The sequence below is a fragment of the Acartia tonsa genome, chromosome 3 (genome assembly GCF_053477335.1).
Source record: "Acartia tonsa isolate MP-2025a chromosome 3, ASM5347733v1, whole genome shotgun sequence".
Taxonomy (NCBI): domain Eukaryota; kingdom Metazoa; phylum Arthropoda; class Copepoda; order Calanoida; family Acartiidae; genus Acartia; species Acartia tonsa.
The window spans coordinates 26093434-26106024 of NC_137262.1; the positions used below are offsets into that span (position 1 = coordinate 26093434).

Consider the following 12591-nt stretch of genomic DNA (forward strand, 5'->3'; position numbering starts at 1 on the left):
ACACTTCTAACATATCTTAGTTAGCAAACAGAACTTTCTTTTACGGAGGACTGGACTACCAATTACATAGGAAAGCGTTGCTTTTCATAAATCAATCAATTATTAATTTAATAAAGTAAGCAAATTTTGCACAAGGGTAAATAATACAAAACTTAGATTTATCATATAAGTTTCCAGTTTACTATCCATATAGAACTGTCTTTAATACGATGCGATAAATAAATGATTTTATAGGTGGTCAGGGTGTCTGTATTACATTGCAGATTAAAACTAAAACCAACGAAATATAGTATATGGAGTTTTTTTTATTTTAACATAAACACAAACGTAGTAGAATTGAAATCATATAGACATTAAAAAAGGCTTTAAAATCTCAAACTTCTATAAACTTCCCTCTTCTTATGAGAAGATACATTTAATACATTAAATTGAATAATACTAATAGTTTAGAGCACTCTAAGAAAATCTCCTTTAAAGACAAGTAACCTTGAGTTTTGGTCAAGATGACGTTTCAAAAACATATTTGAAAACATTTCCTAAATATAATTGTTATTATGGGTACAATAAAAAAGTCACAAAATACTAAATTAAATCAGCTTTTTACTTTATACTTAATTGAATTTTTTTGTTAAATGTATAAATAATGTATTAATAAAATTTAAGTGTTATATTTTAATAACTTGCGTTTTTCAATTATTACTTCATGGAATGTAAATTATACTGGTCCAAAAGTTTTAAAATGCCTTTGATATAAGGAAGGGTTGATTTTATTTTTATCATACTTGGGGTGTAGATCAAATTACCATCAATTATCTTATCCCTTAAGTTCGCTGTCGAAACATGCTACCATTGAAACTACTATTCAAAGGGGTGGAATATAATTTATATCAATCTATTTATGATTAACTATTCTTATTGACAGTCGGACCATGCAAAAAAGAAACCTTTGTTCTGCAACAAAAATTTTGCAATATCCCTAGTGCCTAGTCGACCCCACCTCCAGAAAATGAATTGGAGTTTTTGTTTATTTGTATATTACTTTAGATTAGGTAAGGTTACATTAGGTACTAGCTAGCCCTGCATGGTTAGGGCATCGCTGGTATAGGCCCCGCAAAGATAAGTCGCATTAGAAATAAACTACCACCTCGCCCCTCCAAATAATTTTAAAAAATGGAGAGGGGGGGCAGTGCTCGATAGGCACTTTAAGGGAAAGCATAAAAAATTTATAATGCGTAAAATATGATGGATAATTTTACTTTGTTCTTCTGTTTTATCTAAGGATTATTTAGAGATTTATTTTCATTAAAATATTATAAATTCTTTATGACAGTATAGATAGACAGGGAGTAAGGGAGGGGACAATGGGCAATTAATTCAATTTAAGAGGGTTCGCTGAAAAGCAACGAAAACCAGATTTTTCAAGAAAATTTTACCAAAATTGTAAGGGGATCATGGTAACCTAATTTAGAACAAAATTAGTTCTAAGAAAAAAATCATTTACTTGAAAATTAAATTATCAACACATCACAATGTAGTAAACATTCTGTAATTAATCACTAGAAAAATCTTGTTTAAACCACCCTCAACCCTTCTAATATATTTATAACTATCCCCAAAATTCAAGCGGTTCTTAGATTATTTAATACATAAATATCACAGTAGAGTTTCTATACATGAAAAGACATTTTCTTGGGAAAAAATATTTGTTAAAACCAGCGATAAAAAACAAACTTTTCTGTATGCATATTCAAAACTAGCTCAGCTAGTTAGCGGGGCATTGATGCGCAAGTCACCAAAATCAGTAAGAATCTGCTGTATTCGTGCTCATTCCCTTTAAGCCAGTCCCCAAAGTCTGAGACTACTTAAAAATTGAATATTCGATCCATTGTCCCCTCCCTTACTCCCTGATAGATAGATATATCTATAAAAAAGGTCTCTCATTCGTTGGCACAAAATTTAGGTACTTTTAATTTAAATCTTGGTTGATTTTTATATCTAGCAGACTTTTAACAACAATTTTAAACTACAGAAGGAGAAATTTTTCACCTTTAGACAAGTACATTAATCAATCGAGCATTGTTCATTATCTTCTAAGATTTTAAGTACTAAAACAACTGACGGACAGACGGAAAGTTTGAATGAAAGAGTAGCTTCGCTACTTATAAGATACGTATAATATAATAAAAATTCAAATTGTATTTTAAACATTTGAATGAAGAGAAGTAAATTATTTTTGTATTGTAAAAGAAATGAAATGAAAAACACCTGTATTGTAAACTTGTGTAAAGCTTCTCCATACTAATATTAAGATACATTAACATGAAACACACACCCTTTAACACATCCCCTCCCTTCCTACTGGATGAGTGAACTGACCATGTTAGCAAACTAAATTGACGACAATTTTTCCCCTATTATAATATCCACATATATAATCTAAATCCATTTAATTAGTACATGTATTGAGACTCAATTATTTAATATTTATTCTTAAATCTAGTTAACATAAAAGGAATTATAGGAATTTATTCTGTAGAAATCTGGGTTCATTTCAATAGAAGCAGAGCATCATATTATATTTCTACAATTAGGATCGGCACGTCCGTTCGGCCGTCTGTAACGAAAAGCTCAAAACCATAATTTATGCATGAATTGTTTTATCGGTTTCAAACTTGATTACTGTGTAACTTTTAGGTACAATTCATAATGCATAGCAACTCTAATTTTACTAGAAAGTACATATTATTAATGGTTTGTGTGGCCATTTAATATAATGAGCTTTGTTTCTATGGATGTTGTCATCCTTGTTTCTTTTAAGAATAAGTTACTTAAATGGATATAGAATACGTGGATATATTGACGACAAAAACTGTAGTTAATTTAGGTTACTTCTATGTACCTTATTTTTTGGTTAGTTCGTTCATTCAGTAAAAGGGGAGTAAATTGAGTAAAGGTGGTGGATGAGATTATCGTTATTTTAGCCAGCTCAAAATATAACACTATATAGTAAACTAGCGGCTTCGCCCCTAGCCTCTAGGGGCTGTGCCCCTAAGAGGTTTAATTAAACCAATTTTTCTTATTTTAGATTTTTTTTTTTTTGGGGGGGGGGTATTTTCATTTTTGGGGGTGTTTGGGATGTCCCACCCCCCAAGAAAATAGTTATAAACCTTCCCGGGAACTATGAGAAGCTACCCTGTAAAGGAGAACCCGATCGGTTCAGCGGTTAGCGAGATCCTTCGCTTCAAACAAACAGACAAACAGACACACAGACAAACAAACAGACAGACAGACAGACAGACATCGTTCTACTTTGTATTATAGATGTAAATCTGGTGCAACATCCAAGAAAGTAATTATATATCGATTGTTGCTTAGCACTTGATCTATGAAAACATAAAATGTCCAGTGGTCATTGTTTGAAAATTTTCTAATATTTTACTGCTTATAGAATAATGCTTGTGTATAACCAGGGATCTTAAGAGATAAGACGATGATAAATTGATTCCAATCCCCAATGACAATGCACAAAATTACCCATTTTGTAGATTACAATTTGTAGCTAATGAACCAAACTTAATGAACCAACAAATTAAAATTTAAAAAAAGTCCCAAAGTTGATAAGCCAACGGATTAGAAAACGTTATCTAAAAACTTTAGAGACAAGTGCAATAAACAGACCCATGTCCCTTCCCTCCCAGATTTATAACCTTTTATTCCTCTAAATGAACTAATGTTTATAAACTTGTTATCTATGGATAAACCTTGATTGTATATAAATGACTTTAATTTAACTAATAATCTCTGTAATTATATTTAACATTTATATTCTGGAATAAAAAGAAAACTAGAGAATCTCTAAAGAGAAAATGGTAAAAAGTAAGCCATCTTCTTTTTATGTGATTTAATTTTTAGTATACCATATACTAATCTTTTATTTCTGCTTGCTTAATGATTGGTTCAAGTGATGTGTTATATAGCAGATATTCAATTGTCATAACATATAAAAGAATGAGAAAGAATATGCAAAAATTCTTAGAATATCACTAGCTTAAAAGGGTTTATGTATAGTAAGAAATGAACGACAGACAGACGGACAAAACAATATATTTCATGTGTCATAGAAATCTTCTTAATCTTCAGTTGTCTATCTTCAATGGCAGCCGAGAAAATCACATTTCCTCCATGGCATTACGGAATGACTGACGGACAAACAAAGATGAGCCCGCTACTAAAAATTCAAATGAATCTAGTAACCTAGTTAGATAATTAAATTCTACCAAAATCCACATATACTTTAGTTCCTGTGTTTATATGTTTAATAATTAAAAGAGAAGATGTAATTTGAGAAAGTCAATCTACAGTAATACTTTGTGGATAACAAATTTAAAAACATCCATGAAAGCAAAGCTCCAAAACTTTAGGACAAACGAATATGTACACTTGTACATATATTATCAGAAAAGAATAAGCAAAATTGTAAGACAATATGTATCAAAACTGCTTAAATACAGGATACTATTTAAAGACATACTTACTTTTTTATGACTTGATTACAAGATTGAATTTTGAAATCATATGAATAAGATAATCATATCACATAAAAATTATCAAATACTTTACAAAAATTGCTACACTTGTTTCATTAATCATTGTTATAAAGGTGTGGATTCCCAAACAAGAAAAATACTAGGTTATTCAATTAATCACAAATAAATTATTATTCATTATTAATTGAAACGTAATTCCCATTATTTAAAGTTTAAGCTAGTGCTTTCTTTTGTTGATAGTTAATCAATGAGTAATTAATTTTCCCACTAATTTAAAACTTTAAAATCATTTTTATATGTATCATTCTTCATGAGCTAATTTTACACTTAAACATGGTTTTGAATGATTATTCCTAGGGCTATTAGTCATAAGCATGTTATCTCAAAATTAATACTTTAAATATCAAAAAATAAAGAAACAACGTCCTAATATATAAAATACAATATTATTTTAAAACATTTAAAAGCCACTATAAAAATATTTAACTTATTTGGTTATTTCCATTTTAAACATCAATAGCTGATATCACTTTAATTTTTTAACCTTATGAATAACTAAAATATGTACTCTGCTTTACTACTAACAGAACAATATATAAGTTTCACTGATGACATTTCATGTGCTATAAAAACATCAGAATAGTACCAGCCAAACTGATACACTGAAATCATTACACAAAAAAGTATGTTCATCTAATACAGAAAATTAAAAGTAATTGCGAAATTTATATCATTATTAATTTTATTAGTCCTTTTGTCATTCCATAATTGCATAAAAGCCAGTTAAAGAAAGAAATCTTCTTTTGAATTGCTTCATTTTAATAATATTCAGATGCAGATTTAAATACTTTAAGTATAATTCAGTGAAAGTTTTTTGCTCATTTATAATCAGTTATAAGTTTCTTATACTGACTGTATTATACAATACTCTACTACTTCATTAAAGTTAACTAAAAAAGTCAATACTATTTTTGTACATAACTATTAAACCACTTTAATAATTCACATTCTTGCTATAATTTACAAATATGCTGTTTTCTATGTAGCCCATACACACACTCTCATACACACGCACACTACCTACCAACATATGCTGTTGTTGGCTGTGGTGGCTGTTGTTCTACTGTTGTGTTGTTGTAGTTGTAGATACAGTTGCCAACCATACATACAGTAGACCAAGAATGATACAAGTATGTGTGGTTTGTAATATTAGTTTGATTAATTTGCAACCTTTCTTTTCACATTAAGTTTATTAGCTATCAGAAGTAAGATTTCAAACATAGACTTTTGAGGCATGGTTTAATATTTATTGTCTAATTTATTGAATTTTTTAGTTTAATTTTTTCTTAAATAAGAAATACCAAATAGCAAACTTTGTATAGTTAGGTTATTGGTTTTAGCCTTTTTAAAAGAGAATATGCATGTATTCAAAATATTTATAAATTGTAAGTAGAGTAATAGACTCTTTTTTCAAACAATTCAAAAATTATAATACAAACAAATATTTTTTATTATTATTATTTTTGACTTCACACAAATAGTAAGATTTTTAATTTGACACCTTACTTTTTGAATTCTGTTGAGTAATTGTTGAAAAAATCTATTTTGTTGAAGCCCGGTGAAGCAAAACTTTGAACTTTGGGAGCTCGTCACGAATGTGTTAAACAAAATCACAAAAGTTAGGACACGTTCTTTTGAATTGAATTTTTTTTCAGTTTTCATTTAGAGTTGGTTTAATAATTATTATTAATATAACTCATACATTCTTGGAATAAAGGTAGATAGATTGATAGATAAATACTACCTGCCCGCCCTCCCCCCCCCCCCTCCTCATGCCCCTGCACCGTAATTTCTCACCGCTTGCGTCACAGAAGCGCAGCACGTAATCATTACAGAGGAGGAGCGGCGTAATCTAGTATTTGACGCACGCACAAATCCACAATTTTATTGGTTTTAGTATTGCATTGCAATATGTTTAAAAATCTTATTATAAAAAGTATTAAGTTTTTTATCAGTTAAGATCGCGCCAACACCTGAACTGATTTGAGGTGTGCATTTTATGGAAGCTGTATGTAAGTCCTGGGATGGGTTTAGGCTGTATCATCTATAAACTCATTTTGTTAGACTTTTTCTGCATACACATAGATGGTAGATGAGGTTAGTCTATTAATAAATTACTAATACTGTTTTATAGATCCCTTATTTAAACAATCTATATTTAATTCTTCAACTCATTATTACACAGAATTGTCCCCATATCCTAACTAAAATAATTTAAAGCTTGCTATTTTGATATTACTAGATTTTGTGTGAACACTATCAAGAAATATTGGTTAGTCCTTAGTACACAGATGATAAAGCCATCTTGAGAGAGTGGATTCTAACGACTGTTTAAACATTAATATCACAGTTATGTTGTTTTATATAGAATGACAGTTCATATTTTATTAGTAGTAGGTATTAGACATCTGGAAATAAATTGTTGTACACTTTAAAATATGATAAACAAAACACCCCTTATGTAGTAACAAATTTTTGGTGGAAAAGTTTGGACACTGCCAGTTTATACACCCCATTAAGATTATGTAAAATAAACCTAGGGTACCAGTTTAACTGTTAAAGTTCAATGTTCCCTAACTCCATAATGATTTGTTTATTTAATAAACATACCATTTAATTATAGCTCGTTTTTTCTTCATGCAATCTATCAAATTAACCCGTTTTCTTCAAAATGTTGAAAGCTCATTGATTGATGCTGCGCTACTTCTGAAAACAATATTCCTTGTTGTGATAAGATACCTCAAACGGGCGGTGATGCTGACCATGACACTCAAATGCAAGGTCCATAACTAAGGAGAGCCAATTATCTCATTTTCTGTCAAAACACCCGAGGTAAAAGGTTAAGTTACACCTATCAAACAACCAACTCTTTGATTGAACGACCTTTGTCTGAGAAGAACTATGCATGTTAAGGAGTTGCGCCTGTTTTGTGCCAAGGTATTCCCCCTAATCTGACTATTAATGTTGCTCACCTGTCATAGTAACAACAGGAACCATTTCATGTCTTTAGTTATGATGTGGTCAAGCCGAGATTAGAACCTATCACCTTCCCAACGACGAGGAGATGCGCTACTTATTGAGCCACGGTCGAAGGTTGTGATTTTAAAGGTTTATAAGTATCTTGAACCCTGCCTTGATCTCTCTGCTACATGTCGTTGTTTGATGTTTCGTTTGCATCACTTATCATGGAGATGTAATTTTTAGAAGAAAATAGGGATGGGACATTTGACTACATTGTACACAAGTTACCAAAGTTTTATATTTTCCCTTTTTCTAATTCATTGGCTTAAAACTTTAGGTACTTTTATTTAATTTTGATTAGTTAGTTCATTTATTTGATTAGCCTAACGTTTCAACAAAGTATTAATTTTATCTATCACCATTGCATTGGAGTCGCACATCAATTTACCGGTTATTGTCATATTCATTAACATCCCTGAGTTTTAGAAAAGAAGTTGAGACATGGATATACCAATGGAAATTTAAAAGTAATTGGTTTTCCATTACTAAGTTCATAGTCTTGGCTTCAAAGTGTAAATTTGGAAGAAAACAAGTATGACAACATCCATCTGCTCTGAATCTGTTTGACAAACGAACATTAACCCTTGTCGAGTGTCAGAACTAAATAAGGACATGCTTACATTTTTAAGATTTGATAATAGAGGTGCTTTGCTTTTAACATTGTACTTTGTTGAGGTATATCTTAATTCCAGTATTTCAGTTGCTACGCTTTCTAATTTGTACGGACAGACAAAGGGACGGATGTACAGACCCTAATTATAGAAAAGCTTCGCTTTTAAAAATCATTGATGCTGCAATTACAAAGAGTTTTGCATCACCTTTGTCTAAACATTGAATGTCTTTTTAATTGTTGGGAGCAAAGCTACTCTTTGATATCTTGTGGTCATTACCTGGCATTTACCAGGGAGGAGGGGGCCATGGACTGTGTATTACACTAGTCCCCAATGGTTTATAATAACGTTTTCTTATTTGTTGGATTAACAACTTTGGTTCATTAAGTTGAGTGTCAACCACATATTGCAATATACATAAGGGGTAATTTAGTAAATCATCATTGGGGATGTACATCAATTTATCGGCCCCTGTCTTACCACTAATATTCCTGGGCATTTTTACTAAACTTTGATATAATTTGTACTTTATTTATTTGTAAAAGCAACATATCTAAAGTTTTTGATTAATCGAATACAATATTTTACATCCAATGTCCCCTCCCTCCTTGGTAAAAGTATAGTATGCATCCTTGTTAATTTTCAGATTTTAAAATTGGTGTACAAAGAAAGCATGATATTTTAATTCTACACACAACTGAAGCGAAAACATTTACCGTGATTTTGTCATCTTAGTTGTTAGTAGCAAAGCTACTCTATAATTCATTCTGTCTGACCCTCCGTCAGTCAGTCAAAAACGCTTTAGGAGAAAAATGATTCTTTGGGCTGCTATGAAATATAAACACTGAAAGTTTTAGTGACATATGCACATCTATGTCTGTCTGTCGTTCTTGCTTTAAAAGATGTAAACGATATTGTTTAAGGTTTCGTGATTTTCATGAAGTTTTACATATTTTCTTTTTTTTTCAATGAGAACTGAACACCGACTCTATAATTCACCTTGTCTATTTGTCCATCATATGATTTCTTTGTGCTTCGCTACTTATGGTTTTTTTCATCACAGTTCTTTTAAGTATTTACAAGGATGACAACATCCATAAATGGGAACCTTAACAAATAAGACTGGCTAACAAATAGTGGCGAACAAACGTAGCTCTTTAAATAGGGATGAGAAATTAAACAGGTACCCAAAGTTTTATGAATACGTTCAACATCTTTCGTTATTTTTGGGTACTTTAAAAGAATTTTTATAGGTTGGTTCGAAATATGTTATTTCCAAACTTTTCTACTGATAATTTTTTTCTATTTTTGTTTATTATTACTGAAGATGTATGTCAATTAATTGTCTTATCCATTAAGATCCCTTTTAATTTGGCCTACAAAGAATACTCTTTAAAGGAAGATAAAATATTTATTTAAATTTTGTTGTTCATAATAAAGTAAGTTAATATAAATTCTAAATTATGAAAAATACATACATTTTCTTTAGTAGAGCATATTAGAGTTATTTTTTGTATTTTTTAGCGCAGATACTCTACACCTTACTCTATTTATTCATTTTTGAAAAAAGAAATTCATGAGGTCTTTATAAAATTAAACATTTTGATATAGATGTATTAGGTATATTGACTATTTGGTAATAGAAAAAAAAATACGAATTAAAAATATCTATTGACTTTTCCACTTTTGTTTTACTTTAAACAGAATTTTAAAGACTAACACAAAAGTTTTCTGCTTATTCTAACTCATATAAATCTTTTTTTCTGCAACACATTTTGTTTGAGTTATAAGAGTATTTACAACAATGGTATTGCAATAGTATTTCTGTCTATGCTGACCTCATAATTAGCTGTGACACTGTAAGGATAGATGGACCTTTAAACTCAACTTATGTTCCAACCTGTATGTAAAACTTTCATGTAAACCCAGGAAGAGAGGGAACATTGGAGTGTAAATTATACTGGTTCCCAAACTCTTTTTTATTTATTAGCTTTAAACTTTCGGGGATTCTACTAAATCTTGGTCGGGTTGTACAAACAATCCATTTTCCATTTATCAATTCATCTACAGAAGGAAAATTTGTTAACATCATTGGGGGCATGAAGTATTTTGAAACTCTGCCCTCATGGTAGGGAACCTCTCCCGATTTTGATCAGCAAATTTAAAAAAAAACGTTTCCCTACAAAAGAAAAGAAAACAATTTACTAGCAGACGAAAAGGGTCTACTTCTTTGGGTATGTAGTTATTGTGTTATATATCTATATAATACATTTATTGTATTTATTATAATCTACTGAAGATTTATTTTGTTTTATCATCAATGGATATGCTTATTGTTTATGAATTTATCTACCATGTCCTATCCCTTTAGATCCCTGTGTAGACCTGATATATTGCAAAACTTCAACCAAATTTGGTTAAGTTTTTTGGGTGCGTAGATGCTATACACTTCTTTCTTTTTCCCATTGTCTGTCTTCTTCCTTTTTTTGTAAATTTCATGAAATGGGTTTAGGATATAGTCTTTTATTACTTTAGGACAGTTAAGGTTAGGTAAAATGGGTATTGGATAGCTCTGAAGAGATAGGAGCTCCCGGAAAAGGGTTATGCATTTTTAACAATGTACTTGAGGCAAAGAAAAAAAAAGGATTGAATCGTTGAAAGACCTAGTTTAGGGTAAGCTAACAAAACCAGAATTTGTGAGTTTATTTTATCTGTGGTATACCATTATGAACCTATTATATAGGGTACAAAAAAACAGTTCCTAGCTCACGGTGGCAAACAATACTATACTTGAATCCCGTCTTAGTCCTATTGTGCAATGGAGATTCTCATTCTTGTATTATATTTACCAACTTGCTTAGTTATAAAGAGGTTAAGACACAAAAAATTGAAAATGAAAAGGTACTTGTTTATTTAAAATCAAATTAGTTGTAAACTTACATTTGTCCACTTCTTCTCTTACTATATTCTAAATGATTAAATATAACTTTTTTATGTTTTCTTTTAAATGTCTATCTATATTCCTTGTTTTTAGAAACTTGAAAACATGAAAAATAAAATGTTTGTTTTTGTTATCAACTACTTTTCATTAACTAACTTTCTTCTTCAAATATATCTATTTTAATAAAGGACAAGCAACAATAAATGTATATACATGTATTCACAATTATAATTAGCGGCAATGCCCCTAAAAGCATCTAGGGGCATTTGAGTTGGGTTTGCGAAAAGTCATATAATCACAATTTCAAATTTTGTAAATACATAAAAAATATAAATTAATTTTGAGGGGCAGGACATTTTTTTTAGTGACGATTTCTCTTTGGGAGGTTGTGGTATCCTCTCCTAAATAGTTATAAACATTCCCTGGGCCTTTAAGATGCTACATTGTAATGGAGAGCCACATCGAACCGGCGGTTAGCGAGATCCATCAGTACAGACGGACCTTTATATTTTTCATAATATATTTTTCAAAAATATTTAACATAAATCACGAAACCTATATTGAAGAACTCTGTCAAAAACTATGAATGAATGGTAAGCAAAACAGATCTATTGCACTAGATGGTCAGTCAGATATAATAATTCGCCTTACTCAAAATGGGAATATCTTAGGATTTTATCTAAATTTAGTCACACACAATATAATCCAATAATAAACGAAATTTTTGGACGATATGATTTCCCTTTATCTTATGAAATTCATGAAATTATCTGTGGCTGACTAAGTATTAGTATGAAATGAAAAAATAATTGCCCCTTCGTACCAATATATGTTTTCCTACTGGCCCTAAAATTAGGTATCTAGACGATTCATGGGTATTGTTTGCAGTTTATAACAACTTAAATCTAATTTCATTTTTTATTATAAAGAAATGTCTTTCATCATAATTAATTTAGAAACTTGCAGATTTTATAAAAGAAAAAATAGTTGCATTTATAAAACTTCAAAGCTTGTGTCAAAGTTTGTGTTTACCAAAATACAACAAGAATATGAGACACCAAAGATAGAGAAAATCAAATTAGAAATAAAGGAATCGATATATAATTACTTGGATGTTGCACCAGATTTTCATGTACTTTTATAAAATGATACTCGCAGCTGGCTTATATGTCGATACCGTCAATCCACTTCCTTTACCCCATCCCCTCTCCTCCTACTGGATGACCAATAAATGAGTAACCTAATATTAGTAACCTAAATTGACGACAAATATTCCCCTGTCAATACATCTACGTAACCTTTATCCATAACTATAGGAGAAATGTCTTGACAGGTACAGTGCATTCTTAGCAGCATGGTTAAGTCTTTTAGATAAAGATTGTGTAATAAAAGGTTATGTTGTCTTACTCGA

General features: G+C 30.4%; 1 protein-coding gene across 1 annotated transcript in view; it reads left to right on the plus strand.

The window, feature by feature from the left end:
• Positions 1-12591, plus strand: part of LOC145313749 (uncharacterized) — a 341643-nt gene that overhangs the window by 219135 nt on the left and 109917 nt on the right. The gene's annotated exons all lie outside the window — the stretch shown is intronic.